This window comes from Pristis pectinata, chromosome 34 (assembly GCF_009764475.1).
Source record: "Pristis pectinata isolate sPriPec2 chromosome 34, sPriPec2.1.pri, whole genome shotgun sequence".
NCBI classification, from domain to species: domain Eukaryota; kingdom Metazoa; phylum Chordata; class Chondrichthyes; order Rhinopristiformes; family Pristidae; genus Pristis; species Pristis pectinata.
In genome coordinates this window covers 18,559,289-18,566,347 of record NC_067438.1, presented here as the reverse complement: position 1 = coordinate 18,566,347, position 7,059 = coordinate 18,559,289, and positions in this window count along the sequence as shown.

The following is a 7,059-nucleotide window of genomic DNA, read 5'->3' as shown; positions in this document are numbered from 1 at the left end:
AGCAAGAGACTGAAAGGGAAGCGGAGCAGAAACGTGTGTGCGGGACAGAGATTGAAAGAGTACGACAGGGAGCGAGCGACAGAGAGAGCGACAGAGAGTTGATGAAGAGACGGGACATTGCTTGTGAGCTGAAGACTGGAAGGTGGCGAAAAACAGAATCAATTGTATCACGAGCAGGTCGTTCGGCCCGTCGAGTTCGATCCTCCATTCAACAATGTTTGGTCGATTTCAAGACAATTTCTGTCTTTGGTTTTGTTCCCTGATTCCTTCAGTTTCCGGATTTCGAACTCTGTCTCTGCTAAATTAAGTCATTGACTGAATCTTCACAGCGGCCCCATGGAAGAATTCACCTGAATCGAGGTACTTCTCCTTTCTTCAGTCCTAAATAACCGTCTGCTTCAGAAAGTGGGAGAATAAAACAGAGCGGGAGACAGACGAGGAGTGAAAGATTTCTTCGGTGATATGACGAGAGGCAGAGAGAGAGACAGAGAGAAAGCGCAAACATGACGGACGTAACTTGGTTTCACAGCTTGTATGAGGAATTTTACTGAATCAAGCAAAATCTCTTGGCCTCTGTTTCCAAGGTGAATCGGAACAACAGGAAGACGCACTCACCTCACCACATGGAACAGAATCCAAAATCATGTTCTTGCGCAGTATCAAACTGGGGAATTTTCGCTTATGAGGTTGACGTGATAACCGCTGCACTACAGAAACCACGCCACCCGTGATACCATTTTACACAGAAAATATAAGCCGTAGAACTTTGACAATAAAACAGAGGAAAGGAGTCCCGTGAAGTCGCTCCGTTCTGGGAGGAAGCAGGAGCTGGGGAAAGGTTTCAGCGTGTTACCACCAGTTCCGGAAAGGGACTGTCAGACCAACACGTTCACGGTCACAGCAGAGAATCCGGGTTGGCGCTGTCGGTGTCATGAAGAAGCGGAATAGAGCAACGCCACACTCACAGAACCTTCACACCGTGAGGTGGGAGTCAGTTTAAACACAGGAGGCCTGAGTCTAAAGTTCTGGAAGCCGGCCCGGGAAATATAAAAATCTGAAAACCATAGCGCTGAGCATCTGTGCAAATAAAGTGGAGCGATTGTTTTTTTAAAAAAAAGAAGATTCTTGCAAACTGAACTAAACGTTAACTCTGTTTCACTTCCAAAGATGCAGCCGGACCGGGTGAGAATTTCGAGCATTTCCGTTGAAAAATTAGAATGAGGTATCGATCTGTCCCTTCCACCAATGATTGCCGACAATTCCCAGAGGGCAAAACATGCCAAGCGTTGCGCATGCGTACCAGGTACACGAGGTTTGAGGTTCCGCAGCGAATCGCTCTCCTGCCGCCATGTCCGCGCACCAGCGGTGCACAGAACGGAAGAAGCGTTGGTGTGTGTTCTCCATTGTGAGCTGCCATCTGCCCCGCGGGGAGCGAAGTGCCGCAGCGGAAGCCTCGTCTCGGAGTGCAGGGAGTAGTAGACTCGCTCCCACCGCCCCATAGTACTTCCTCCTGTTACCACCGGCCGAGAGCCACCGCACCAAATCGGCAAGTTTCGAGCTGTTGAATGGCCTTCACCCGGCGCAAGCATCTGTCCAGTGACGCCAGGAACAAAGCTCCGTCCCTGGCAGGCCGGCTGCTTGGACATGCGCACTGAGTCTGTCACTTGCTCAAGGAAAATGCAACAGCGGATATCTCGTCAACTGATGCGGCGCACAAGGACCCAAGAAACAGGGAGAGAACAGATGAAGGGGAGCGAATCGCAGAGGCGGACCCACACTGTGAATGTAAGGTCGGCACCTATACAGGCAGATGCATGTAACGCCTTGCATGAATAATTCTCATCTGTGTTCACTGCAGAGAAAGACGATGCAGCTGAAGTGTGGCGGGAAGGGGCGGTGGACTGCCAGGTCAATTTACCATGAAGAGAGAGAGGTGTTTGATGACATGGCAGGATCATAGACAGAAAAAGGCAACCGCAGACAAAGACAGGGTGGCACAGCAGAGAGAGGAGCATGCAGATAGGAGTAAACTCAAAGGGATAGTGAGGTACATGATTAGACCGGAGCAAGGACAGAGAGTAGAAGCATGCTCTCCTGTAGCAATGAGTTCGATGTTGATGACAATTGATTGTGAATGCTGCTGATCTGATGCGCTGTGCCTGTGATCTGCTGCAAGTTAGTTGTGAACCCAAATTCGACTTTCAGAATTACATTGAGCACCTGCCACAGAAAGCTTTTGAAAGAGTAAGGAAGATGGTATGTACTTAAGTGGTAATTGTAATGTGATGCAGAGGGAGAAGGGCTCAGAGACAGAGACAGAGAGAAGCACATTGTGACAAAGTCTGTTCATGCAGATAAAGGAAACACACTGACAGAGGCAGGAGCACCCACTGAAAGAGGCAGGAACACACACTGACAGAGGCAGAAACACACACTGACAGAGGAAGGAACACTGACTAACAGAGGCGAGGTCACACACTGACTGAGGCAGGGGCCTTTAGTATCACTGCAGGGACTCTCACTGACACAGGCAGGAACACGGACAGGCAGAAGAAATAATGCACAAGCATGTGCAAAGAAAGGAGAGAGAGAAAGGCAGACAGGCACTGGCACATACAATTTGAGGGATAAGTAAACAAATTAAGAGGCTGACACTCGAAATATCAGAGGTGAATCTCTTAAAGGCAGGGTCAAGCCCACCCAGAGAAGAACTCAGGAATATTCCGTGAGCTGCAGATGCAGAAACAGACAGAGCCATCGGCACGGAGAAATCGAGACATAGACAGGCACACCACAAGTCAGAGGCAGGGACAATCAGAGACAAAGGAAGTGACACTTGCTGACAGAGGAAATCATGCACAGGTGGGCACTAAAAAGGAGAGAGAGAAAAAGGAAGACAGACACGTCACAAAATTTGAGGGACAAGTATTCACCGAGACAAGGGCAGGGGGAGCATACCACAGACAGAGGCACGTACACTCACACACAGATATACAGTCATAATTGCAAACCATGGCAGTCACAAAAAAAAAATCACAGTCTGGCTCTCTCAATGTGTGTGGTGGATCACTTAAAGGGAGGATCATGCCTACTCACAGACACATGCAGGAATATTCCTGCAGCTGCACATGCAGACACAGTCATATGCAGGCAGAACTCCACACAGACAGGAACAACACAAGATTGAGGCAGGAACACTGACTGACAGAGACAGAAACCATCAAATACTGAGACGGTTCAATGCACAAATGGAAACAGGCACACAAGCACACACCAGCAGGTAAGTGCATTTGGAGAAGTAACCACATGCTTAAGTCAGTTTACAGACAGACAGAGCAGAAAACACAGAAGGGCAGGTGGAATGGGAGCATGAAATGGGGAGAGGCAGAAAAAAAACAGACACACAGTCTACACAAACACAATCACGGCCACAGGTCCACACGTACACAATCACAGACACCGGTCCACACGTACACAATCACTGTCACAGGTGCACACGTACACAAACACAGACAGGTCCACACGTACCCAACCACAGACACAGGTCCACATGTACATAATCACAGACACAGTGCACACGTATTCAGAGACACAGGTCCACACATACATAATGTTTCTTTTTCAATCTTTTTATTAATTTTCAAATTAGTACAAAATAATATATATAATATTAGTAATTATACATCTGGTGCAAAGACATCAGGATAACAATCATAACAGTTAATATATATACAATCACAAGGAGTAAAAAAAAGTAATCCAGACCTCTCGTTCTGTTATTAAGTGAACAAATACAAAAGAAAAGATTTGAAAGAAACGAAATTTAATTATATGGAAGAAAAACACCCAAATCAAAAAAATATTGATAATAAACCAAAAAAAACAAAAACTTCAAAAAAAAATGGACGGATATTTCTTCAACAGAAAAGAGAAAAATATATATTATGTCGTCAACTCCGCTCCTCCGTATTTAAGGGTGATTGAAAGGGATCTGAAAAATGTCAGCTTATATCATATGGGAATATTGAATAAATGAACTCCAAACTGTCTGAAATTTAAGCGAAGGATCAATAGTACCACTCCTAAGTTTTCCTAAGTTTAAACATGAAATAGTTTGACAAAACCACTGAAATGTGGTGGGACGTATTGGATCCTTCCATTTGAACAAAATGGATCGCTTCGCCATTCATGGACAAAGGCGATCATACGACGAGCAGAAGCAGATAAATGGCAAGATTCCATCATTGGTAACCCAAAAATTGCATTGATAGGATGAGGTTGTAAATTAATGTTCAATAGAGATGAAATAATGTTAAAAATGTCTTCCCAATATTTTTCCAAAAGGGGACAGGACTAAAACGTATGTGTCAGGGAAGCCACCTTCGAATTAATCTGTCACATGAAGGATTTATAAGATGATAAAAACGGGCTAACTTGTCCTTGGACATATGGGTCCTGTGAACCACCTTAAATTGTATTAAAGATTGTCTAGCACACATGGAAGATGAATTAACTAAATGAAGAATTTTTGTGCCCGGAGATATTTTCCTTCCCTTCCGTTAATTTTTTCGTGCTTGGTTCTGGAACATGCATACTTCCCATGTTTTGTTTTTCTCTTTATTATTTTACTTTAACAGTTTTAAGGTTCTGTTTGGGTAATAATTAAAAAAATAACTGAGTGACTGATTCCCTTTGTCTCTTTGGAATTAAAATAAGTGTAAGTTTTGCAAGTCTGCTTGCAATTTGAAGAATGAATTGTCTTGGCTAATCTTTCTTTTTTGTTTAGTCTATTGATGGTGCCTTGCATTCTTTTAAATTTGGAGACCTGCCACCAAATTCGCGGGGTTAAATAATATTGGGTAGCGATCTAGCTGCCTCTTGGCCAGTTTTCTGGCTTTGCTGGGTGGGGTGTGGGGCTGTTTTTAGGATTTTTTGGACAGAAAAACTACAAATATATCTGAACTGTCGTCATATCCGGCTCCTCTTCGAACTTGTATTCCTCTTCCTGTTAATGAATCTCCTTAGCAACAAGTTTAACCCTTTACATACCATATTTTTTTTAGTCTATTAAAATGGATAAGATGACTGATTTTGTTACATGGAATACAAACGGCTTGAATAATTCAATTAAGCGTAAGAAGATCTTTCAAGTTTTTCATACTCTGAATGCTCAGATTATTTTTGCGCAGAAGACTCGTATTTGAAAAGAGGATAATCAGCTCTTTTTTTAGATTTTGGAGAGGTTAGCAGTTTCGTTCTAACTCACAAACAAAGGTGAAAGGAGTCTCTATTTTTATAGACTCCTCAATTTCCTTTGTTCACCATGAGACAATTTCATACCCGAATGGTCGATTTTTAATAATTATTGGCCTACTTCATAACAAAGAAATGTTCTGGTTAATGTTTATGCACTAATGTGGATCATCCTGAGTTATTTTTAGTTCTTTTTAGTTGATTCCGGAAGTTTAGAAGTTTGGATATTTCTACACCCAAATGATAAAAGAAATCATTCTTTTCTCATGTCTGTCACAATTACTGTGGGACTGATGACTTTTTCTTGATGCACGATTGGTTCCACTTGTTTCTGACTGTAAGTACGATGCAATTGCCATTTCCGATCCCGCACCATTGAAATTATCAATTAAATTAATGTACGTACCCTCTGGTGCTGGTGAATGGTGACTCAATCCTTCTTTATTGCATGATTTAGACTTTGTCCATTTCATTAAAGAACAGATTTCCTTTTTCATCTCAACTAATGTTACTGAAGAAATTTCCAGTGGGATATTATGGGATACCTTTAAAGTTTATATCAGCGTTCAAATTATTTCATACTCTGCTGTACTGAAAAAACGAACTGATAATGAATTACGTATATTGGCTGATAAGATTAAAGAAATCGTCAAAATTACTCTGATGCTCTTAGTTTGGAATTGGATAAAATGAGAACAGAACTTCAATTACAACACAGTTTATAATTAACATCTCCAATTGAAAATCAATTACGCAAAACCAAAAGTCAGTTTTATATACATGGTGATAAATCTGGTAAATTGTTGGCCAACCAACTGAAAGCTGTTTCAACTAAATGTCAGTTTATTAAAAGACGTAAACGAGATGGTAACTACATGGTTGACCATCATCAAATTAACAAATCGTTTCAAGAATTTTATACTTCTTTATATCGATCAGAATCTCCTGAGGATTCTACATCAATGCATGATTTTTTAAGGAATTTCAAGACTCCGAAATTATCACTGAATGAAAGTTTAATATTAGATGCATCCATTTCAGAGGAAGAAATAAAGAAAGTAATTTCTTCAATGAATTCGGGTAAAACACCTGGTCCTGATGGGTATACAGTTGAAGTTTTTAAATCCTGTTCTGACCTTCTCTCATCCCTGGTGAGGTAAAATTTTTAAAGATGCCCGATCAGTGGGTAAATTACCACAATCCTTTTATGAAACAACTATTTCTTAGACAGCTTTTTCTTTTATGAATGTGTATTCTATTTTTTTTTCCAAAATATTGACTTCTATACTGGAAAATGTACTTCCACAAATTATTTCTGATGACTAGAAAGGATTCATTAAGAATCGTTATTTGCATTTTAATATTAGGATGTTACTGAATATTATATACACCCTTCATCTGTAATTCCAGAATGTGCTACTTCGTTAGATGCCGAGAAGGCGTTTGATTGAGTTGAATGGGATTATTTATTTAACACGCTTGAGAAATTTAATTTTCGTTCAATTTTCATATCCGCGATCAAACTGATTTACCACACACCTATGGCTTCAATACCTACTAATAATCAGAGATCCCCCTTGTTCAGGCTTCTTTGAGGCACAAGACAAGTTTTCCCTCTGAGTTCTTTATTACTTAATATTGCTTTGGTACCTTTGGCAATTGTCTTTCTGGATTCTTCTGACACATTTGGTGTTAGTCATGGAAAGGGACTCATAAGATATCTCCTTATACAGATGACCTGTTACCTTATATCTCCAAACGCCAAGAAATCTCTCCCTGAAGTATCATCGCTACTTCCTCAGTTTA